At 38.0% G+C, this 27,143-nt stretch overlaps 2 pseudogenes; both read left to right on the top strand.

The window, feature by feature from the left end:
- Window positions 1-8,613: 8,613 nt before the first annotated feature.
- On the top strand, window positions 8,614-16,435 carry LOC137234778 (aconitate hydratase, mitochondrial pseudogene; annotated as a pseudogene).
- Window positions 16,436-21,860: 5,425 nt separating this feature from the next.
- On the top strand, window positions 21,861-23,156 carry LOC137234777 (uncharacterized; annotated as a pseudogene).
- The last annotated feature ends 3,987 nt before the right edge of the window (window positions 23,157-27,143 follow it).

Raw genomic sequence — 27,143 nt, 5'->3', positions numbered from 1 at the left:
AAAATTAGGCCAGACAACTCGAAAGTTGTCGCGGGAAAAATTGCAGCCTTAAGAGTAACCAATAACAATTTTTCAGAATTTTCCAAGCAGGTAAAAGAGCTTTCTGGCTCGTTAGAGCGCTGTCTAATCATTGAAGGTATGACGCAGGCAAAAGCCCATGAGATGGCGGTTGAGCAAACCATTAGCATTTGTAGATTAAATAGTAGGCCAGATATGGTGAAATCAATCCTTGCGTCAACAACCTTCAAAGATTCAAAGGATGTTGTAGCGAAAATGATTATAGAGCGAGAACAGGAAGTTAAAGAGCGGCAAGTGTTAGCGTTTCGGTCACGTCCGATAAGATATAGTAATTTCCGTGGAAATTCCAGAGGCAACAGTAATTTCGGATATAACAACAATAGTAATTTTTGATTTAACAATAACGCAAATAGGCATAACAATAATACAAATTCCGAAATAACAATTATAACAGAGGAAATAATCGCAATTACAATAGAGGCAATAGCAATTCCAACAATAACAATAATAATCGGTCCGGAAATAACAGAAATTCCAATAATCAGGGTTCAAATTCTAGAAATTCAGCCAATGTTCGTTCTTTAAATGCCGAAGCCCCTCAGGCGCGAACACTGAGGGAGCAGGAGCAATTCACTAAATACTTCTCAGTCAATATATTGTCTAAATTTAAATTTTTCTGATTTCGTCGAAGTCGCCTGTAGCGATTCTCATAAAATATGCTCTTTTCTAGTAGATTCACAGGCAGACATTTCATTAATAAAAATTTCCAGTTTGGCAAACGATGTAATAGTAGACGACAGTAACGTAATAAATATAACAGGCGTAACAACAGACACGGTAACAACACTAGGAACAGTCAATACAAGTATAATCGCATCAAATACATTTTTTCCTCTGACTCTTCATGTTGTCAGTGACAACTTTGTATTATTCCTTCGGACGGTATAATAGGGGAAGACTTTCTAAAAACGAACAAATGCATAATCAATTATGCTAATGACACAATTACATTCGGACAAGGGACAGAAATGGTAAAAATGCTCTTGTAATTCCACCAAGATGCGAAGATTTTCGTGTTTTTAGTTTGAAAAATTCGACAAGTCCAGTTAATGTAGATTCTCATGAACTCTGTAACGGTGTTTTCACAGCAAAATGTATCGTTGATACAATAATAAAAGTTATCAACATCACCGACGAGGTCAAGTATGTAAAAGATTTCAAAATTCAAACTGAGGACATTAAAAACTTCAATGTCTATCGCATAAATGAAACACTTATCGATTCAAAACGCATAAAAGAGCTTAAATCAATTTTAGCAAAACAAATGCCTTCTTATGCTAAAAAGACATTACTTGATTTATGTTTGAAATATTCTGATATTTTTGCATTAAAAACCGACTTAATGACGCTTAATAATTTCTACGAACAAAAACTTAGATTAACTGACAAAAGTCCCGTCTATATTAAAATATTGCCGTTTGCCATACACACAACGCGAAGAAATAAATAAACAAGTCGAAAACCTATTACAGAATGATTTAATCGAACCTAGGTTTTCAAATTATAACAGTCCTTTAATTTTGGTACCGAAAAAAGATCCAACAGGCAAAAAGTCGTATCGTATATGCGTAGGTTTCAGAGCAGTCAATAAAAACCTTATAGGCATGCGAAAACGCTTTCGAAAAACTAAAACTTGCATTAATGTCTCCTCAACTACTACAATACCCTGACTTTACAAAAGAATTTATAATTACAGTAGATGCATCTAAGAGTGGGTGTGATGCTATACTGAGCCAAAAGCATGGTGATAACGATTTACCAATTTGTTTCGCGTCAAAATCCTTTAATAAAGCAGAACAGAAAAAAGCAATTATCGAATTAGAACTCCCAGCAATACATTTCGCTATAAAGCATTTTCGTCCATATGTTTACGGTACAAATTTCACAGTAAAATCCGATCATATACCACTAGTTTATCTTTTTAACATGAAAGACGCTTCGTCTAAACTTTCTATAATTCGATTAGGACTGTCAGAATATAAATTTACGATTGAATATATAAAAGAAAAATCTAACGTTGTGGCTGATGCTCTTTCTCGCATTAGTATAGACGAAATAAAATAATCTACAAAGCATGTTTTAGCAGTCCAAACGCGATCACAAACCAAACAAATGGAATTACAAAATAGGGACGATAATTTTAATGATACTTTTTGCGAAACGCCTAAAGTACAAGTTTATGACAAATTTTAATACAATCTTTCAAAAAATATACCGCGAATAAAGTCGACTATACAATTTAATAAAAATAATGAGATCTCTTATATAAAAATTTATGCGCATTTAAAACATAAAAAACTAAATTTAATTAATTTTGTGAATGCTAACTGAAAAACAAATTAAGATGAGTAATTTTCGAAGCTTGAAAAAGCAGCCGGCAGTCACAATATTAAGTGGTTAGAATGGCCAAAAAATGATATATTTTTCAAAGAATTTTCAATCACAAACTTTAAAATCAGCGGTATTAAAATTTTAAAATCATTACAAATAATACTAACAGACCCTGTAGAAACTGTAGCAGAAACAGAGCAAAAACAAAAACTTATGACAATTTATCATGAGGACCTTTTGTTAGGCGGTCATTGCGGTACAAAACGATTTTATTCCAAATTAAGAACAAAATACTATTGGAAAAATATGACAAGAGACATTGCAAAATTTGTCAAAAATTGCAATTAATGCCTTTTGAATAAAATAAAACCAAAGACAAAGGAAAATCTTGTGTTGACTCCAACACCCTGCAAACCCTTTGACATATTAATTGTCGATACAATATGTCCACTTCCGGAATCAAAATATGGTAACAAGTTCGCTGTTACTATGATTTGTGACTTTTCTAAATACCTGGTAACAGTAGCTGTACCAGATAAATCAGCAAAAACTCTTGCTTGTGCTATTTTTGAGACCTTTATATTAACATATGGTACAATGAAAGCTATTAGATCCGATTTAGGAACGGAATATAAAAACGAATTATTCTCTGAATGTACAAAACTTTTAAAGATTGATCATGATTTCTCAACAGCTTACCCCCACGAAACTGTTGGTACTGTTGAAAGAAATCATAGAGTCTTTAACGAATACTTACGTGCATATCTAAATGAAACGTATTCAGATTGGGATACATATTTAAAATACTTTACATTTTTACACTATACTACAAGTAGTTCGGTTTTCGATAGTAAATTTACTCCGTTTGAATTAATATTTGGCAGAAAAACTACAATGCCACATGAATTGCAAAAAGAACAAATTAATCCGCTCTATAATGTAGAAAATTACACAAAAGAGCTTAAGTTTAGAATGCAAAAATCACATAAAATGCCAAAAAATTTGATTAATAAGCATAAAATTAGAAATAAAAATTTATATGATAAAACGGCTAAGCCTTTAGAAATTAAAGTTAATGAGAGAGTTTTAGTAGAAACAGAACCTAGAAATAAACATAAAACTATATCAAGGTCCCTACATTGTAAAAAATATTGATGGACCAAATATAACGATTAGTGATAGAAGTAATCAGAATGAAAAAATTGTACATAAAAATAGAATACAAAAAATTTATTAAATTGAGCCTGTACTTATTCCTATAAAAGTTGCTAAATAATCTTTAGATATAAATATACAAGTATATTTTACGAATCCGCCAATGAAGGCTAAAGAAAGAAATTTTATGAAAATGTAAATATAAATTTACTAACGTAGATCCTACAATAAGAATGGAAAAACCGGTCCATTTCAAACAAAATTTCTATTAATTATAAATCTCTGAAAATTAACTTTTTTTGCATATACAATTTTCTTGGTAGCTTAAATTTTTCATTATATTTCCAAAAGTTGCATTGTTCTGAATGAACGAATCCCGGGTTAACACAGTTCATTCAAAACATTACAACAAATTACTAAAGCCCAAAGTAGAATGTGGCAAGATTAATTACTAATCTTACCAAATTCTTCTTTTCTAAAGGGGGATGATGTAGTGCCATAGTAATTCACTGCATAAAATTGTAGCTGGCAACTCCCCCTCTGGAAAAGTGCAAGATGCAACCATTTATCAGATGCACTTGGTATCACTAAAATTGTTAGTCGAGCAACGCGGAGATTGGTTGAAACTGCCGTTGCTCGACGCCATCATGGATTTCGTTGCTAAGCAACCTAAAGAAAAGAAGCCTAGCCACAGAGTTGCGATAGCGGCAGTTTTCAGTTTTAAGTGAGCCGGCAAAGTAACTACACGCGTGAGTCCTACAAATTAAAAACTAAAACTTAAGTGCCCAAGTGTAACAAAATTTAAAAACTTCAAATAAAATACTATTCACATATATGTACTAAACATAGATAAGTTTTTTATTAATTAAAAGTTAAAAAAGGACTAGAGAGAAAAACAGAGAGATAATAGGAAGTGCGTGCGCGTTTTGTGCAGTTCACGTGCGTGCAGAACATTTTTGGAAGATCCATAAAATGGATCTTCTATACGACAAAAATTTTTTGCAATATTTGTTTTGACATTTTATAAGTAAATTAGTGAAATTTAACATTATTTTTTCGTTAATTCGTGCAAGTTGGATTATACTAATATATTAAATATCAAAAGTAAAGTGAATTGTGCGCTTAAAATATTGTAAATGTACGGGAACAATATTCATTCATTCATTCATTTATTTATTATGGCAAAAAAGCCCAATTCATAGATTAAATTAGATTACAATTTACTATGTTATTGCTAAGGTTTTACAATGTTCGTAAAGCTTTGCTTTAAAAGCTACGATTTCATTACAACTTTTTATATCTATAGACAGTTCATTGAAACTTTTTATAAAAAATAAATCTAACAATTTACAATATTCAAGGCTATTAACTTGTATTAAAAATTTATAAAAAATATTTTGCTGATATATTTCAGTTCTGAATAAAGGCAGTTTGAAATTATGTTTATTCCTTGTATTAATGTTATGTGTTTGCTTAACTAATACTGCGTTTTTACTTAGATATTCAGGTACATTTTCACTTTTAATATTAAATATAAACTTCATAGCGTGAAAAAAATCTTTTGCTTGACACTTAACCAGTTTAAACTTCTCAGCATATCAGCTGTACGAAGATCTCTAAGTTTTTTAAAAATAAATCTCATACATCTGTTTTACATCTTTTGAAGTTTATATATTTCTTTGTCTGACAATGAATAGAATAGATGGGCAGTATACAAAGTGCGGTTCTATAATGGACTTATATATAATTATGTTGTATTTTTTTTAAATATATTTGGATGTTCTCTGCATAACCCCAATTTTTTTCGCAACTTTCTCGACTGTGTAGTTTATATGTTCTTCAAACTTGAGTTTGTTATCAATTATGATTCCCAAATATTTTATACTGTCAACTTTTTGTATGCTTTCAGCATTTATTTTGAATGCAATTATATCCTCCTCATTAACGTTCCTCCTTGTTATTATCATAAATTTCGTTTTATTTATATTAAGTTTCAGTCTATACATTTATATAGGTTATTCAGTTCATGTTGTATTTTAGAAAGGGCAGAATTACCCTTCAAAAACGCGAGTACTCCATAAATAATGTAAGGAATACTCCTTTGGGAGTATTCGAGTGTTCCAAAACTAATCTGTATTCATAAACAAAATGTGCTCCAATTAAAATTGCGATGTCCTAGGAGAGGAGTAGGTGATCCCACTCTCGCTTTGTTTGTGAGTATTCCATAGACTACATACGTGAGAGTAATTTCCAAAGTACTTTCACTGTAGTACTCCATGGAGCACCCACAGAGGATAATATGCCAATGTACTAAAGAGGAATTGTGTCGGAAAGAATTATCGGAGTGAATTTAATTTAAAATGAAAGTAAATGAAGAGGGGCAATACAACTTTTATATTTTGTACCACGAATATTCTTATGTTATTTAGCACTTGCGTGAATAAAGAAACTAATATTTCTCTATACTATAGTATGTATACATAAAACCAGCGCGCGGTTGCATTTTATCAGAGTTGCCATAGTAAAATTTTATTATCAGTTATTTGTATGCAATATTTTTCTTTTGGCAACTCTGTTCGATCGTCATCGTGTCGTGATCACGGTCGTTAAAAAACGAGCAATGATCGGCTGATCGTGGTCCGCAAACGCATTGCAAAGGAGTATTGTTAGAGTACTCCAACATGAAGAAAATGGAACACGTAATCCAACAATTTTTGCAGGGTAAGAACCAGTTAGTAAAATACCTTGAAGATAATAATATACTAGCCCACCAACAGCCAGGCTTTAGAAAGAAACATTCTTGTGAGACAGCTCTTAACTTGGTGATATCTGACTGGAAAGAAGAGTTAAATTGAAAAACCTTATTTCTAAAATTTTGATGTTGCTTTGCCCGGGGTGCGAACCCAGGGCATACGGTGTGATAGGCGGAGCACGCTACCATCACACCACGGTGGCCGCCGATCTCCCCCCCCCCCCCCTCGTAACATAATTTTCTTTACTCTATTTTCCTTTGTTTACTACCACCCACATATGCTTGTGATCACTAATACACACAGGCATCTGTGAGTGGTAGTACGTATGTATCCTAGATTTTTACCGCTGTGAGCCCGCGGTACAGCAACTTTGTTGCCGGGAAACCCAACGAAGGAGCTGTATCGGGGGTTCATCGGCTTATGTGGCAAAGAGGCTTTTTCTCTTTGAATCCAGCAGCCAGCGAAGGTACATGTTATCCCACGTTCACGTGAGTGTAAATTTAATACAAACATATTTAATATTTTAACTTTCCACAACATTTGTTAAAATCTTGCTTAACACTTGTTGTATTTATATACATTCAATAAAGACACACTGTGAATTCCTTTTTTTTTATTAACACGAAACCTTTTGGTGTTCTTATTTTCTTCCCTCCTTTTCGCCTTAATCAATCTATAACAAATACGTGGGTGCGCGCCGTTGCCACCACGCATTTGTCCATGGTCCTTACCACGCCGTTAAGAAGAGCCAATCACCTAGGCAATTAATCAGAAGCAGTCAAAAAGTTCAAGGAAGATAATATCAACCATATTTACAATCGTGATAATATAATCGGCAGCGTTTGCACACAACGACCCTTTTGGCAACACCAACATCAACAACTCCGACATCCACAAAAAATCAATCTATTACTCCGGATCAACGAATTAATTAAAAGGTACATGGTTTATTCCGTTTAGTTTTTTTGTTGTTAATAAATCTTTCGAAATAAAATTATAAATTGGTTATTTCCGATCAAAAAGTGCAAGTGAGTGTTAAGTGAAAAAATTTATATTTCGTGTAAAAATAGAGAAAAAAAAGCGCTTAAGGCAGTTTCTTAAAGTTTGTGCATCACGCCTTGTGACTATCCGGAATAATCCCCCACCCGCGGCAAGATTTTCCGGACACAGCTCAAGGTAGCACAACACTGCTCCAAAAGGTTAACATAACCTCAACACCGCTTAGCGCCACTGTTTTACTTTCGCCTTTGCATAATTTTCATAGAAAAAAAATATATATATATTCACATAATTAAATTTTGATTTGTTAAGGTTATTTAACCAAAAAATTTTTTATTTAATTTGCGCGCACATTCAATTAAACACATTTTCCACATAAAAATAACTTGCGCTTATTTACACGGGCAATACGATCGCAATTTAGTTTGTGGCTATAGCACAAAGTGCACTTAGTTTCATACACACATATTGTTGTTGTTGTTTGGGTGGCCAATAGCCTTATTCCTTGCACAAATATTTAAAAAAATGAAGAATTATAATTCTCACTTGCGGCAATATACAAATTAGTTTTGACTGATCTAATTTTGTGATACAAAAGTTCACAGTCCTTGGTTAAATTACCAAAAAGTCCATAACAAGCGTACATATATATATTTTTTTTCACTGACACCATTTTTGCTCTAGCCATTACCTATTGGCTTAGACTATTTAGTAGCAAATCTGCATTAGCACATTCCTTAACATTTACGTGAATGCGCGGCGTTGCGACCACGAAATTGTACTTATCCCACTTAGCACATAAAGCTGGAGACATTGGTGCTTTATCGGTAACCGTATCGGTAACCTTTTAACAGCTGATTCGACCAAACTCATGAAAATCAATGCAATCGATTATTGGTGCCGCTAAGGTCGTAACCGTATCGTAGCCAACCAATTGGGTTTTGGTTTACCGTCGTAACGATAAACAGCTGATTACGTTAGGGATACGGATACAGCGATACGACATACGGCACCAATGACTCCGGCTTAAGCCTCTATTTTTACGTTAGCCATAACTCATCGGCTTACACAATCAATTGGTAAATTTGTGTATACATACGCATACACCAAATCTTTTCACTAATCACATTATCACTTCCAAGTTCGGTGTTTTGGCAACATTTTCACTCACTACACTCTGCAAAGGCAATTTCTTCTTAGTTTTTTATAAAGTTATCGGTTTTCATTTTTATACACAATGGAGACCTATACACGCCAAGCAGATGCAGTGACGGAGTATGAAAATGACTTCAACGACATGTCACCTTCACAACACAGTAAACACTCTCTAATATACCAAAGTGATGAGTTAAAAACTCTGTGGGAAGCTACGAAGGTGACATACGAAAAGCTCGTAGGTTCATCAGAGCTTGAGTCAAAGGACTTATCGGCTATCAAAAAGAAGGATAAAATGTGCTATTTCAGCTTCCTAAAGTGTCAGGCGGGAATATCTGAGCTTTTGGAAGATTTTGAAAAGAAAGATAAGAAAGTAGATGTCTCAGATAATACGGAATATCATGTGCGCCTGCCAGCGTGTGACACGGATATTTTCAAAGGTGACTATATTTCATGGCCGTCTTTTAGGGACATGTTCACCGCCATATATATTAATAATAGTAAACCCCATTCAGGACAAAAATTATACTATTTAAGGCAAAAAACCCAAGGGGAGGCCAAAGAAATAGTGGAACGGTGTTCCTTAACGACAGACGGTTTCGATAAAGCGTGGAAAAATTTATGTGACCGATAGGAAAACAAACGTATCTTGGTCAATGCCCATTTAAAAATTCTTTTTAGTTTAAAAGCAGTTGAGAGTGAATGCGGTACCTCCATTAAAAACTTCAACGTGAAATAAACCATTGTATCTCAGCGGTTCAATGTCTCAAGATTGACATATCAAACTGGGATGCAATTCTAACGTATTTGTGCTCCACAAAACTGCCAGAAACCACACTGGCTCTATGGGAGCAAACCATAGACAATAAAACAGAAATTTAAAAATGGGCAGACATGGATAAATTCTTATCCAGCAGATTCCAAACGTTGGAAACTGTCGTAGATATAAGAGGGGATACGGTTTCGAAACCCTCTAAGCCACAAGCTTCTCGTTCCTCGGCAGATACATCGTCGAAACGATTGGGGTCGTATCAGGCTAGTGTAGCCAAACCCACGTGCAAGATGTGCAAAAGTTCTGCACATCGAATCGCAAAATGCGAAAAATGTCTGCGCTTAACGCCAAATAAACGGTTTGAGCACATTAAAAGCATTCACGGATGCTTAAACTGCCTTTAGGCTGGACATACTGTTACAAAGTGCACCAGTCAAGTGAACTGTGCTACATGTCATTTAAGACACAATACGCTGCTTCACATTGCCAATCAGCCCAAAACCACAAATTCGGTAGATACGATCGGAGCATCAACGTCAAGAGATGCTCAAACGCTCAACGCTGAATGCTCATTCATAACCGAGAAACTCAAGCGCAGAATAAATCTGCCAACTAAACGCATGCATGCCCCAGTTGCGGGCATCAATAATATAATGTCTGCACAAGTAAAAGAAGCGTGCAACGTACAATTGCGGTCACCAACAGACCCATTAATCGAGATCAATACGATCATGCTGGTTTTACCACAATTAACAGGGAATCTTCCAACTTGCCAAATAAACGCAATGACGAGGCAAGCATTCCCTGACATAGTACTGGCTGACAAAAGATTCTTTGTCAATGAGCCAGTCGACCTAATTCTTGGCGGAGACATATACCCCCAAATTATGCTAGGCGGTATTAGGAAGGACGTGCTAAACATATTAATAGCACAGGAAACGGTGTTCGGCTGGATTTTGACAGGCCGTACCGATGCGGTTGATTCAAATAAAACCTTAGTTTCATATTTCAACGAGGTCACTTAACTGGCGGCCTTTTGGGAGATAGAAGAAATCCCAAAAAAGAGGAGCATCAATAACGATGACACTTACTGCGAGGAGCTATACAAATCCACAACAGTTCGGAACAACGATGGCAAATACGTAGTTTCCTTACCCTTCAGGAAAGAATTTAGCTTAGGTGCATCTCTAAGAAGTGCGTGTTCTCAATTTTATAGCAAAGAGACACGGTTAGCTAAAAATCCCGACCTACAAACAGAATACAATAGAGTTGTGTCTGAATATGAGACCTTAGGGCATATGAAACAAGTCAGTAATATCCCGCCTGACTCAACCGACTGTTACGTCCTAACTCACCATGATGTTATAAAGGAGGAAAGTACAATAACAAAAGTTAGAGTAGTATTTAATGCATCTTTTCCTACCACGAACGGCAAAAGTCTAAATGATGCCTTATATCCAGGTCCGATTCTTCAATCCGACCTAAAAATCCTTATACTACGTTGGAGACTGTTTAGATACGACTTCAACAGCGACATCGAGAAGATGTATCACCAAATATGGGTCAATGAAGACCAAACAAAATACCAGCGAATCGTATTTCGCAAATGCCTCAAAAACCCAATTAACCTATCGAATTGAAAACAGTAATCTTTGGGGTCAATTGTGGTCCATACCTTGCGATTCGGACGCTGCACCAACTCGCTTATGACGTGCAATGGGAGCAGATACCTTGCGAAATTGTATGTACGTTGATGACGTACTCGCCGGTGGACACAGCATCGAAACTGCGATAAGAGCAAGGGATCGAATATCATCGGCATTGCAATCGGCAGGGTTCCTATTGCGAAAATGGACGTCCAACTGCAAGAAAATTCTACAGGGTATACCAAAGCAACATTTATTAAACGAAGATTTTCTTGAGTTTGAAGACCCCAGCACGGTAAAAGCACTCGGCATCAGATGGAACGCCCATTTCGACTACTTCTACTTTACATCGAAACCCTTTGATAATAACCCCACTGTAACAAAAAGGACAATACTGTCTGCGATCGCAAAACTTTTCGACCCTCTTGGCTGGCTGGCACCAGTCTTAATTGTAGCCAAGATAATAATGCAAAATATTTGGTTGGAAGGGACAGGCTGGGATGAAGATGTATCTGAAACTACTTTACATCGGTGGCAATCATTCATGACTGACTACGAAAAGATCAACGATATACGCATACCGCGATGGCTTCACTACACATTGAAGGACAATATCGAAATACATGGATTCAGCGATGCCTCGGAAAAAGCATATGCCGCCACTGTTTTCCTGAGGGTACAAACAAAGGATCAAGCCTTCACCAACCTGTTGATGGCCAAGGCGAGAGTAGCCCCGGTCAAAATCATATCCTTGTCTCGAGTCGAACTCTGCGGTGCAGTTCTACTAGCAGAAATAATCGAATCTGTGGTTAAAAATATGAAACTTTCGTATATTAAAGTAACCCTTTGGACATATTTAACTATAGTGCTGGCATGGATCCGAAAACCACCATGTTCGTGGTCAACGTTAGTGGCACATCGAATAACTAAAATCATCGACAAAGTAGGAGACAAAGTATGGCGGCACGTAGACTCCGCGTCAAATCCTGCAGATTTGGCGAGCAGATGCCTCTTCGTTTCGGATCTAATCAACAACTTTGTGGTGGCAGGAACCTTCTTGGTTACAAGAAGACAACGAAAATTGGCCAACACAAGAAGAAGATTACAATACGAATATTGAGGAAAAGAGGGTGAAAGTTCATACAACTTCGGTCAAAAATAACTTGGACATTCTGGATAGGTTTTCCGATTTACCAAGGGCTTTACGGGTTATATCTTATATTCATCGGTTTTTCCAGAAAACGCACCCAAAAACTAAAGCCTTCTTTAAAAGGGAATCTCATTCGATAGCCCCTGACGAAATAGAACAAGCAACACGAAGATTGATAACAATCTGCCAAAGGCAACATTATCAAGAAGGGTACACAAATTTGAAGTCGGGAAAACTAATAAATGGCAAGAGTGAGATTTTACCCCTAGATCCATATATAGACGAAGAAGGCATCATTCGAACTGGGGCGGACTGGGGCATCCAAAGACATGTGCCATAATGAAAGGCATCCCATTATTCTTACTTATACTTGCAGGTTATCCAGACTTATAATTCAATCCTCTCATAAGACCACCCTGCATGGAGGGAACCAGCTGATGCTACGTCATATCAGCGCTCAGTACAGGATCCCACGCGTTAAAATCATGATAAGATCTGTTATCCACAACTGTAAGGTATGTACTATTTACAGGAAGCGGACACAAACGCAACTTATGAGGATCCTTTCGAAAGAGCGCACCACCTTTACCCGGGCCTTTACCAACACTGGGGTAGATTTCGCGGGACTATTCGATATAAAATCCTACCGAGGAAGGGGATGCCGAATTTCAAAAGGATATGTTTGCCTGTTCGTCTGCTTTTCGACGAAAGCCATCCATCTAGAAGCGACAAAGGAACTTAGTACCGGGTCCATCCTAGCTGCCTTCGCCAGATTTGTATCCAGACGAGGCTCTCCGAAAAACGTTTACTCCGACAATGGTACTAACTTTGTCGGAGCTTCGCGATCTTTACGATCCGAGTTTAAAGCATTTCTGCGTGAAGCAAGGGACAGAACTTTGAATAAATATAGCCATCACACTTTAGAATGGCATTTTATACCGCCAAGCGCTCCTCACATGGGAGGTTTGTGGGAAGCGGGGGTAAAAAGTTTTAAGACCCATTTTAAAAAGATCGCGTCCGATCATAAATATACCTTCGAAGAGTTTACGACCCTCCTATGTCGAATTGAGGCCTGCCTCAACTTTAGGCCCCTCAGTCCCTCATCCAACAACCATTCCGACCTGCAGCCGCTTACTCCAGGCCACTTTCTCGTAGGTGGGCATCTTTTACCTCCACCTGAACTCGATTGCAGCGAAAACCCTACCTCAATTGTAAACCGATGGCAGAAGATGAAAGCCCTCCATCAAACATTCTACAAAAGATAGAAATCGGAATACCTCACCGAGATCCAGAAACGTTACGAGTGGAAACATCCACAATCCAACTGAAAACCCGGGGACCTAGTCGTCATAAAGGAGGATAACCTCCAACCAAATGAGTGGAGAATGGGGAGAATCGTCAACACACACCCAGGTTCCGATAACCGTGTACGCGTTGTTCACGCCCACACAATGAAAGGACAAATTACGAGACCAATCGCGAAATTGGTACTACTTCCACCCAACGACAAAGAAAATTAACTTTAATAGTCCATATTCCTTTATTCCAAATAACCCATCTCTCGTTCCCCCGAACGAGGCCAACAAAACCCTAACGCAGATTCACTATCTGCCACAGAATACTTCTTCCAACAATTGCGTTAGTGTGCCGTTGCCACCACGCAATTGTTCAGAAGATAATTAAATGTAAGAATTGATCCCAGAATTTTAGTCATATCGTCACCGGATTATCCCCGTACCTCCCCCATTTCACCGTGCGTATTCATCACACAGCTGATGTCACGGTGTTTAAACCTTTTCCACATTATTAAGTAAATTATAAATTAAAAAATTGCTTTAAATAATTGTTTTCATCCATTTAAAGCAATAAGGGCTATCTACCATGCACTATAGCCAAGATTTCTTTAATTAACTGACGAAGGATTTTATGTAAATATACTTGCGACTTTCGTTCTAAAAAGCAAAATGGGAACTTATTTCACTTGTGTACAATGTTGTTTCATTTTCCACACCTAAAGCAATTGCATTATCAAAGAGTATCACCAGCGGATATAATTCCAAGGAAAATGATAACATGAGTCTCTTGTTCATGAACGTGTGTAACCTTTGTGGACCCTCCAGTATTTGCTCATTCATAGGCGGAAAGATTGGCAGCCATGCGCACAGTCCATGAGCGCCAGAATACAACCACAAGCAGTCACGCATCAGATTCTTCTCCAATGCATTAGACAACCAAAAGCATCCAACACACGAAGCCAGGCAAGACGCCATTAGAGAATTTATTACTCTATTACGTGATTCCCTTTGAACCATCAAAATTCGTCCACAAACGTTACCAATAATTGTCTCAACTGAATCAGGTGAAGTAGATGAAGACTTCACTGATAAATCATTTCGTAAAGTTGTAACCGGGAGGGACACTATACCCGCTGGATGTATACCTGTACTTTTAACTTCTACTTCGTAAGCGCCATTGACACTCAAGGAATAAGAATCCTGCAGTTTTAACTCAAAGGGGCTAACAACGCCATCAAAAAAGTGTCATGAGCTGATTTCGAAGTAGATGTTTAATGAAATTACAGGAGCACGAACCTGAATCTTGGTCGCGAACTGGTTATCCAATGTGTATTCCAATGCGTATTTCATCGGTGCGATCCAACAGCGATTAGCACCCCAAAACAATAAAACCTCCAAAGTAAACCCCAGATACCACGAAATCTTTTTCTTGTGACTCGTTCCCGACTAATTTCCACACTTTTGTCACCACTGAGTAATGTGCTAACTCAGCTCGACCAGCAACTGCTAAATTGCTGAATATCGGATAGGCCAATGACTAGCTGCATAAGTTTGATGAAGCTGTATTATATTCAATAATTTACATTCTGATAGAATGCTCGATACATCGACGGAATTCTTTACTTCCATACTATCATCCTTGTTTCCATGTATATCGGTTGGATTGCGGTTGCGGTTCATGCTATTGTTGGGAAATGTGAACTGGGAGCCAAAATATATTTTTTGTTATTTTTCTCCTTGGTTCGTATATAAGGCCTGATCCCCTTGTAGTAGGACATGGAAATTTGATGCCACACAGGGGTTCATTGACAAAGTACCTTTAACAAAATTTAATTGTAAAACATCCCAAATATCTTAATCTTCTTCGAAAGCCTTACCTGATATATTTTTCTTGCAACTCATAAAAAGATGATAACCGTCTGTAGACCATTCCACTTTGCTGACTTGCAATGGGTTATGGTGAATCCAATCAACATACAGCCGCAATTAAATTGCAACAATTGTTTTGACAGATCCTTTCGATGTCTCGTAGAGTGTGCCGAGCGATAGCAAACGTAAACCGTGGGGCATTACAAATTCTTATTTAAATACAATATCTGTAATAATAAGATCGCTCAATAATAAGGTGGCAGATATTTTAACTGTAAAAGGTGGTACGGGTGCCATAATCGAATATCACGGAAGTGGTGTTAATTCAATATCTTGTACTGGTATGGCAACAATCCGCAATATGCGAGCTGAGATTGGTGCAACTACTTCGGTGTTTCCTTTTAATGATCGTATGGCTTCATATTTGAAATCTACCAATCGGGGTGCCATTGCAGATGAAGCAAATAAATATAAAAGCCATCTTTTTAATCCCGATGGAAATGGTGAATACGATGAACTAATTGAAATAAATTTAGATAACACACACATGTCAATGGTCCGTTCACACCTGATTTGGCTCATCCAATGAGTAAATTTGGTGCAAATGCAAAGAAAAATGGCTATCCCATAGACATTAAAGTCGGCCTTATTGGCTCTTGTACCAATTCTTCATACGAAGATATGGGTCGTTGTGCCAATATTGCTAAAGATGCAAAGAACCACGGTCTCAAATCAAAAATACCGTTTAATGTCACCCCCGGTTCTGAGCAGATTTGTGCGACTATTGAAAGAGACGGTATCGGGGAAGTTTTTCAAAAAGTCGGGGGCACAGTGTTAGCAAATGCCTGTGGTCCTTGCATTGGGCAATGGGATCGGAAAGATATTAAAAAAGGCGATAAAAACACCATTATGACATCGTAAAATCGTAACTTCACTGGAAGAAATGATGCAAATCCTTCAACGCATGCGTTTGTTACCAGCCCCGAATTAGTCACCGCTTTATCGATTGCTAGACGTTTAGATTTTAATCCCTTAACCGATGAGCTTACAGGCTCAGATGGCAACAAATTCAAACTTACAGCACCGTTTGGGGATGAACTACCCTCAAAAGGCTTTGATCCAAAGAATGGGGAAGCTATACAAGTGGAAGTCGATCCGCTGGTCTTCAAATTTTAGAATCATTTGATAAATGGGATGGAAAAGATTTAATTGAATCTAAACCATCTAGATGATTTTAATTGTGTCAAAGAAAATTTGAGTCAGGAAATTTTATCCAGCTGTTACCCCTGAGGTTTAACAAGGAAACAATACTTAATATCGATTTGACGATACCAGCCTTCTTTGCCATTAACGTCAAGGAATGTGCACCCTTACCCTTAACACATATTCTTAAAGCGTTGATCAACATAAAGATAATGCGATGCAGAAATTGTTTTAAAACCATGCACAAATACTGATAACAGTGTAGCAAAAACACGGTACAGCAGTAATAATAATAATGAATATAGAATGTAAGCGAATACAGCTGTTTAAATTGTTCGCCGCTACTATCTATCATTAGTTTAGTAATTATCACTAGAAATATATTTCAACATTGATTTGGTATGTTTGAACTGAATACCTTCGGTTGCATTCAATACCTCACCTATAAAACTTTTTGCATTGTGTATAGTCGTACCACCTAATATTACTTTATAGCCAAGATTATTAAGTTGGTGTACTGCCAGTGCTTCTTCGTTTGTAGTGCCACCAACCATAAATACGACCACTTCTTGTGGTGGACGCCGAAATGGTACTAATGCCGAATTAATTGCTGGATACATTGGATCTAGTTCTCGCCCTTTGAAAACATCTTCCAATGTTTCCTTAAGTAAGGGTGTGTGTTGAGTGAAAACATTTTCAACACCTTTCAAACCCTTTATTAAATTTCGCGTTAGCTTAACAACATCGGAAATACGCACTAAATTGAAAATTTCTCCTTGTCGCATATGCGTATTCCACGAATCTCAACATTATCGTCAATACACGTCAAAATAATATTGAATGGTGGAAGTAATACCCTTTCAGCCAAGTTTCGAACCGTTCCGTGTGGTGGCAGGTCACTTGTTGTGAAAACAAAGTTCACCACAAATCAAAAATAAATTTTTAGGACTACTTCGGCGACATCTACCGACATAAATCAGATTATAAAATGTACTAATGGCGCTAAAGCGCCATCCACATCGCATGGATGCGTGCTAAATCCGTTTTTTCTTCATCTGTTTGCGTGCATAAGTATGTACTTATGGCCTTAAATTTTTTATTGCAATTAAAATTTTATTTCAATAAAATGTTTTTTTTTTTTCTTTTTTGCAAAAATATATTAGAGATAATTTTTTTTGGTTTACGCCACCCAAACAATATTCCGGCAACCTCAATTTGGGCATGATCAATGATACCAATATTCTTTCAGATCATGACCCGTTACCAAACCTTATTGGCCAAGTCAGAGGGGGCGCAGAGCGTTTCGACGTCGCGTGCCAGCTCTGCGGCAGGGTCTATAGTCTCCGACTCTGTACCGAATGCAGAAAAAAATCCCCGAAGGAGAGGTTGCGGGCCGTGCTGCTGCACAAATACTGTCCAAATTGTCTGTCGCCCTTTCACCGCGTGGACAAGTGCAATAGCAAATATCGCTGCAAACGGTGCCAGCAAAAGCACCGCACCACGCTCCATCTAGATGAGCGTCTATCTGAACGCGATGATGCAAAAACCATTGGCGACGACAACCCGCCCATTGACACGTTGTCAATCCACCTAATGGGGCCGACAAAGTATTGGGCTCAGCAGGTGGAGGAAGAGAGAGCGAAAATGGAGGAAGGGAGAGCAAAAACAGAAATGAGATCGCCAAAAAGCAGGAACGGGATGCGCAGTTTCCGGGCGCTGTTGCAGCACGAATTAACGGCAGAAAGAACAAGGAAACCTCGAAAGGAACGCGACAAATAGCGGCAGAAAGAACAAGGAAACCTCGAAAGGAACGCGACAAATAGCGGTACCGCGACATCGGACTCCAACGAGGCCCCACCAAGCCATCCAAACGCGAGAGACAGCAGCGGCGGAATAAATCGACGCCATACACTCTTGAAGCTCAAAGTACAAGGAAACTATCGCGTGGTACACCGGAAGGCTTCCGAACCTACCGGCGGCTACTCCAGCACCCATCATGCGGCCTTTCATGCCCCGACGGCCATAGTGCGCATCGAATCGCGGGGGCATTTACATCTGGTTCGTGCTATCATCGATCCCTGCGCCACCAGCACAATCGTCAATGCAGAGCTGGTACGTGATATCCAATTGGAGTGCCAGGGACCAGGGCAATGCACCCTTATTCTGCGCGGCAAGTTCGGGTCATCGACGCACCTCAACACTCAAGCCGCAGTGGTCAAAGGCCACTATCGCTTGAGTTCGCCGTCTAATGTGGACCCGAAGATTGCCGCGCCTTTTGAATTCATGTGGCTTGCGGATCCTCAGTTCTACCGCTCATCGCCAGATCGGCTTACACTCGGCACTGATCTATACGCCGAAGTGATGGTGAGCGGAACGCCAGCAACAACAGTTGGCGGTCTTCTGACCCAACCGACCGTATTCGGGCTGGTAGTCTCAGGAGCCTGCCAAAAATAGGAGCGCTTTGTAAAAACTAAGTAATTACTGCACGGAATCAGAAACCACGTACGTATATTTAATAACTTCTTTTCTTTTTTCGTCAAGGACAACGAGACGCGAAGTCCATCGTGCGACGTTCAGTGCTTGCAGTACGCATCTGCACATCGACATAACGCCTTACTGGACGTGCGATGACGTGGCATTCCTTTTTTTCATTTTTTTCTTTGTTGCTTACGGCAACGGACCGGTATGCTAGGCCACAGGCCTAAATATATCCCCCCCCCTCGCAACATAATTTTCTTTACTCTATTTTCCTTTGTTTACTACCACCCACATATGCCTGTGATCACTAATACACACAGGCATCTGTGAGTGGTAGTACGTATGTATCCTAGATTTTTACCGCTGTGATCCCGCGGTACAGCAACTTTGTTGCCGGGAAACCCAACGAAGGAGCTATATCGTGGGTTCATCGGCTCATGTGGCAAAGAGGCTTTTTCTCTTTGAATCCAGCAGCCAGCGAAGGTACACGTTATCGCACGTTCACGTGAGTGTAAATTTAATACAAATATATTTAATATTTTAACTTTCCACAACATTTGTTAACATCTTCCTAAACACTTGTTGTATTTATATACATTCAATAAAGACACACTGTGAATTCCTTTTTTTTATTAACATGAAACCTTTTGGTGTTCTTATTTTCTTCGCTCCTTTTCGCCTTAATCAATCTATAACAAATACGCGGGTGCGCGCCGTTGCCACCAGGCATTTGTCCAACAACATCTTAATAATAATATGATTTCTAGCGTTTGGGGTGTCGGAATGCATGAGATTCCGACCAGCACGGGAACTGGTGGTCCCAACGGGCGAGTCTTGGAGTCATATCATTGGGGGGTTGGAAGGACGTGTTCTCAATCCTGCCCTACTCCAAGACGTATGATTACACAATTTTATTATTTATGCTGTCGGAATGCATTTAATTCCGGTCAACCCAAAAGCTAGCAGCTCAGCAGAATGGGCCACTCTTATCGGACGGTTGGAAAGGACGTGTTTCCAATCCTCCCTGTACCAGCTTTTATGTAAACATAATTAATTATAATATATCATTGTTGTAGGAATATACGTGATTCACATGAACACTCCAACTGTTTGTCTAGGACGATATTTTCAGGAATTCTTTCCTAATTTGATTGCGAGCGATATATGTATTTGACCTGAATCATAAGGTTCCTCTGTGTCTATTTGGATTGCCATGTATGCTCAAGGATCAGTAACATGAACTACAGATACAAAATATTTTATCTTATTGGAAGGGTTTTGCAATATTCTAATAAACTTTTTTTTAAGGTGTTTAAGTTTTCACAATTTTTAACATGATTAGGTAGTTCATTAAAACATTTCAGGCCTTTGTAAAATATATTTTGCTTGTCCATTTCTGTTTTGAGAAGAGGTAATCTAAAATTATTATTTTCCCTGCATATATAAGAATGGGTTTCATTCAGATAAACAAGTTTTTAACTTAGGTAGGCTCAGCCAGTTTAGTGCATCAAGCATGCTGTTTATGGAAGTGTCGTACCTTACTTTCAATATAAATCTCATAGCTTTGTTTTGAATAATTTGTAACCTGTCTACTTGTGTTTAATTGGCAATAAAGAATATTGTAGGGCAATATAAGAAGTGCGGTTCTATGATGGATCTACAAACTTTCAACTCACATTTCTTACTAATAAGTTTACACGATCTCTTCCAAAATCCAATTTGTTTGCCCATTTTGGCAACAATATATCAATATGATCTGTAAACCTCAGTTTATTGTCAATCAGCTCGTTAGGGTTAATTTTATTGTTTAGATCTTGCCTTGTTCTTTCACTAGTTTGTTTTGCCTTCGGTTGAGCAATAATAGGAGCACGTTTCTTAAGCTCTGGAACGGCCCTAGCTGTGCTTTTATTTTCACCCGTTCTTAGCATATTTGCATATTTTTGTTGTGGTATCCCATTGTTTTTCTCCTTTACTATTGTTTTTATTTCACTACAAAATTTCTCATTCTCCCTCCCCACTACTTCAGCTTGATTTTTCATTTTCTCTGCTATCTCCCGTACTTTCTTAATTTCAGCTGCATTTTTAATATACATTTCTTGATGCATTTTTAAGGTCGTCAAACGTTCGTTGTTTTTTTTCTCCATTGTTTTCATTAACGCCCGCATCTTGTTGTTGTTGTTGTTGTAGCGATAAGGTTTCTCCCGGAAGGCTTTGGGGAGTGCTATCGATGTAATGGTCCTTTGCCGGATACAGACCCGGTACGCTCCTGTACCACAGCACCATTAAGGTGCTAGCCCGACCATCTCGGGAACGATTTATGTGGCAACATTAAACCTTCAGGCCATTCCCTCCCTCCCCACTCCCATGTTCCATGAGGAGCTTGGGGTCGCCAGAGCCTCGTCTGTTAGTGAAACAGAATTCGCCAGCCAGAATTCGAAATACCAGGTTAATATTATGTTTGTATGTAATATACTCTTCGCAAATAAAATTGACCATTGGATGCTTTCCCATTGCAGTAGCTTTATATCTATCCAAGCCGGAACATTTTGCTGTCGAGTGGTATACTTTCGCACACACACCCACACATATAATTCCCGTCTGCCCGCGAATTGCAAGTTTGCACTTGTCACACTTATTTTCGCTTTATGATATGTACCAGACAAACCAGTTTTTTGCGGATAACTTCCAAACTGGCAAAAAAAAGTTAACTTCCGCTTTCGGATTCTTGATCTAGACGTAAATACGCGTCTTAGGGCCGTTTTCTCGACTTCCTGTTAAAGGAAGGATTAGTCAACGGGCAGGTAAATTTGTTGGCAAGATAAATTCTTGTTCATTTTCTCAACCTCCTGTTGAATAGTTATTTAATATTTTTGAAAAGGTGGTAGCGCTGCGAACGGAAGGAAAAGGAAATGTCAAAAACAGCTGTAAAAAAGTAAATAAAAGTTAAAACCTGTGCCACAAAAATAAATAAAAAATATGAGTTCTTCGGACAATTCGCGTTTTCCATCTCGTCGTGAACGGTTCGCAAGGAATTTCACAGCGTGAAAATTTTAATTCTTCCATTTTCAATTTAGTAAAAACCAAAAACTTATAAAAATACATCTGATTGTGGAGTTGTTTGCCCATGAAGAACTTGTCGCCGAATTGGGTAATCGATTGCGTGGTTTGGTGCATTTAAATGATAAATTTCCTTAGCTACCATGGACACTTTTTGTGCTTGGAACATTTCCAAATGGATGTTGAGAAAGCGCGCATATTTATCGAACAGGAACCAAATACGGAGGAATATAAAAATCGGTTAGCACTTAATTCTCGTTGTCACGATTCACATGTTCTAATCACAATGAAGTTAACCAATGAAACAAGCATTAAAGATAAAACAAATAATTATTTTGAATTACACTATTCAACGCTGCCAAGCTCGTTTAATTTAAAAGTACTCGCCTCGGTGGTATGCCCAGGTCATATATATGGCATAACTTATCGTAATAATATGATGCCGCCCAGTTTGCCTGAGTATTTGCGCCCATTTTGTAGCATACCGGGTAAAGTGCGTTTGCCTGAAAAGAGGTAAGTTGCAACTGAAATATATTCAGCTTATATTCAATACGCTCTATCAGCAAAATCACAATTTTTTAGGAGAGAAAAAAAACCGCCACGTAATAGTGGGTAAAGTGCTATAGTTATATATCGAAGGCGTGTTTCTTCGTTCTCAAAGCAAATATAATCAGAAATGTTAACGGGTATTGCCCAATAAAAATTATTTTCGACATACATAGATAATTTTTATGTAGGCAAGTTTATGTCTACCTATCTCGACCGCTTCCATACCTTACAACCCAACATTATATGAATATTTGTAGCTATAACACGCTATATATAAATATAACTATATAGAAAGATTTATGGAGGATTTCGCTTTTGTAAAACAATTTCATTGCTGATAGCGAAATTTTGAAATGGTATTAATCATTTGAGTCAGGTTTTAAAGCTGGCAATAATATCAATGTGAAATGTGAGTCAGAGATCAATTTACCAACAAAAACTTATTTTCGTTGAAACTTCTGATGGAAGGTATTGAATATTGGGCGACTTTATAAAAAAAAATAACTGCTGAATTAATCTATTATTTGCAGCAAAACCAGACCAAGCGCCGGCAAACCATTACCAAAAGAAAAAATCAGTCCCAACAAAGATACGCCAGCACCATATTGCATACACAAAACGAACTTCGAATATGTGGACGATGAAGATTCCCAGAGTTCAGACTAACCGATAACTGTGAATTTTTAATATTTAGTTTTTTTGCAGCTGTTGTTTTAATTGTTATTTATTTTCATTTAAATATGCTAGTATAGTATTCTTCGAGATCATACAAATCCATTGCTATTTCATCACGTAATTTCATTAATTTCTTATCACATTCCATTTGTTTTGAACGAAATAGTTGTGAGTTATTTGTAATTGCTTCATTGACTGAGTGGAAATCGTTTAGTATGAGATATTGTTTAATATCTGATACAAGCTTCATTAGTGATTCGCCAGCGCGCACTGGAAGAGAGAAAAATTGATTGCTGAGCTAACAAACTGAACAAAATTACAGTTACCTATATTTGCTGCACGCACTTGCATTTCATAAGTGTCTTGCTCGCATTGTGTTGTTTTCGAGATTTGTGAATCGCCTTCACCACGCGCTAATTTAATAATTTCTAAAATGTATTCAGAAAAACATTGTTATCGTAAAATAAAGTAAAAATTATTATTTTTCAAGATACTAATAAGTACCATAATCACAAACACTATATGCATATAGAATAAACAATTCGAAACCGATCATTGATCGAGTTACAGATTAATATATCTGTTAAAATAGATAGATATATAATTAATTGAGGATTGCACTGTGACCATAGGTCTATTATGCCCTCAGCTGCTTCACAACATCTCATCCAAGCCGACATCTCTGATGAACCCTAGCAGCTCACCTGGCTTGAGAGATTTTATGTGAGAATGATCTGGGCATATTGAGCCCATGAACTTAGCCCTACGTCTTGAGATTGCATAAAGGATATGGTCCGCCGTCTCCGCTGATCGATCACAAAATCGGTATGTGTTGTTCGATATTATATCCAGCTTTTGCATGTGGCTGTTCAGTCTACAGTGTCCTGTAAGAATAGCTGTTAGGATGCTTAGGTTATCTTTCGAGAGGCCTATTAATGCCCTGCATCGAATTGTGCAGTAACCCCCTAACAGAAGCTTAGATTGTCTCAGGCCTGGCATATTACGCCATTGTTCTTCCCTCTTTTCCATTTCTTCTACTAATAGATGCCCCCTAATTTACTGCGGGCCTACTGCCAGAAATGGCTCAGGACCAATAGGTCGTCCGGATGTCCGCCTGCTCATTACCCTCAACTCCCCTGTGGCCAGGAACCCAAGCCAACAGTAGTTCGTTGTGTGCTCCTAGTTGATTCAGCTTTTCCACGCACTCAAGGACCAGTGCTGATTTCATTTCAAATGCCGAGATAGCTTTGAGGGCGGCCTGACTGACTCTGGCAATTATTTCATTGGAGTATTTTCGCTGAAGGTTCAATATCTCTGTCATAGTCTATGTAGAAAAAAACAAAAGAGCCCTTCAACCGCTCTATTAGCTATGTTATTTGCTCGCGTTCATTACATTACCTTTGACAAGATCAGCAACGTTTCGATCAATAGTTTTGCTTTGACAATCGTTTCTACTACAACGGGCGGTATGGCCTAGAAGGTTTAATGTGGTCATATTAGTCGTTCCCGAGATGGTCGGGCCAGCACCTTTATAGTGCTTTGTTAGCGGAACGTACCGGATCTGTATCCAGCAAAGGACCATCAACATCGATAACACACCCCAAAACATTCGGGGAGTGTCTTTATCGTTAATACAACAACAGCTGTGTGAGCTGGAAGCATGATCGACAGATGCTGGGATTTAGCGCAGAACATCCAAATATGTATGAATGTCCTGAACAATATTTTCACCATACCAAAACGAAACTAAAAATTTTTTTGGCAAGCGTAAAAAGGGACAACTGATTTGAAGCCTTTGTCCATACATAAGAAGCTGATTTTTGACAATTTGTTTTCATATAAATTTTTAAATGTATTTTTTTATATGGAAATTAGCTAAAATTATTCTACTGAGGCTAAAGTTGATAAAAATTGCAAAAAACCACCTGTACGCAGACATATGCTGGCGAGTGTATATTTTCATGTGACACGGTGTGTTTGAACCAACTTTAAATACAAGGTCAAAGCACATCCAAAAACATGGCAATATGAGTGCAGCTACAATCACGCGAAGGGGTATATGATTAGAATATAATGTAAAATTAAACCCATCCTGTTAAGCTGGTCTTGATAGCCTGTAAATAAAAATATAAATAAAAACTTGAATTTAGAAAAAATAATATAGTATTTAGGCCCGGTTTTTCAGTTCAAGTTTAAACTCCAGTCAAAGTTGACTAGAGTTCAACCCTGCCACTTTGACTATTTAAATCAAGATAGGCAGCAAAATTTTTGAAAATGAACAAAGTGACTAATAAACTCCAGTCAACTTTGACTGTAGTTTAAACTTCAACTGAAAAACCGGGTCTTTGTATTTGAAATTTACCTTGCAAAATAGTCGCTTATCAAAACAGTTCTCGCAGTTGAGTCTCCGTCGGTTCTAAAGCTGGTTTCAGGTTCCTCTAAAATCTGTGATGGTGATATTTCAATATCTATTGGAGGAAGCGGATCTTTCGCAGATATAGCAATGTTATGAAGAACTGCGCAAGCCGATATAATTGCCATAACGGTGTCCATTGATACTCGAATCCCCATAGATAAGATTGGAAAACGTCGTTTCCAAACTCCGAAAGTTCGCTCTATGGTGTTCCGAGTACGAATCTGGGACTCGTTATATAACCTTTCTGCCGCAGATTGTGAATTTAGTAGGGGAGTCATCATATATCGACATTGTTTGTAGCCACTGTCCCCAAGGATCATATAGTCTTTAAAATATCCCGTATCCAGTTGGTATTTCAAACGGCTACAGTTGAATATATGACTGTCGTGAGCAGATCCTGGCCACCTCGCTACTAAATTTTGAAAACGTAAGTTTGCATCACACACCGCTTGAATATTGAGTGAAAAATAACCCTTTCCATTGCGGAACATTTCCGCATTGTCACCACCTGGTGATTGCACCCTAACGTGGGTACAGTCAATAGCCCTAATTAATCTGGGAAATTTTGCGATTTTATAAAAATCGAATACAGTTTGCTCCATGCCAGCTGGATCACGGAATTTCACCCAATCTTTAGAGAGTGATGCAATAACACTGGACACTTCTCTTACTACTCTGCATGCCGTGGGTTCGCTTACTCCACAAAAGTCGGCCACAGTTATTAAAAAACTTCCTGTTGCATAAAACCTGAGCTTAGTTTTTGGTGTAACATTGGTTCGTCTGAAAAATATATAAATGAAGAGTATTAATTGCTTTTTGTTTTCAGATAAATGAAGTATAACAAAGGTTTCTAGCATATTATTGCTACCTTGTAGAATAGTTTTTCAAGCCGCAAAATCAAAGAATTTGGAATTATAGGCGTTAGCAACATTTCAAGGCAAAAAATGTTGCCAAAGTAATTACGCCATGAAAAAACAAGTTCAAGACGTGGAAAGGATTGAATAAGATGGGATACGATGATAGGAATATATTTTTCATTCTAGGCACTGAAATTGCGATTTCAAATGGTTTCTAGGCCACTTGCAACATTTTTCACGCGTGAAGGCAATACCCAGCTTTATGCTTTGCTTTTTTATAGTGTTATTTTTGCTATTGGTCTGGCTTTGGACTTCAGCAGAGAATGGAGACAAATGGGCAATGTGAGTTGTTCGAGTATAAAATGGGTTAACTAAGCTGGAAGTGGCTTCGGCAGTTCGGTTTCAGTGGGGATAACATGGACGTAGCTCATAGCTATGTGGTTAACATTTGCTTTTATAACATTTAAATATTTGATTTAGGTTTACCCCATGGTCCTATGCTTTGTTTAAGTTCAGATTTGGATTATTCGTGGAATAAAACCTTTATTGCTATTGCCACTCTGGAGCAAAGGAATATTCAACAGAAACTGTGGCCTATAACCAAACCTGGTCATGGGATCATACACAGCAGTCATAAGATCAATACTAACGGAGGCACAGCAACCAAGCAGTTGCTCTGGAGTAGCAAAAGTAAACACTGCTATT

This window comes from Eurosta solidaginis, chromosome X (genome assembly GCF_040869045.1).
Source record: "Eurosta solidaginis isolate ZX-2024a chromosome X, ASM4086904v1, whole genome shotgun sequence".
Taxonomy (NCBI): domain Eukaryota; kingdom Metazoa; phylum Arthropoda; class Insecta; order Diptera; family Tephritidae; genus Eurosta; species Eurosta solidaginis.
This window is presented reverse-complemented; position numbering and strand designations above follow the sequence as displayed.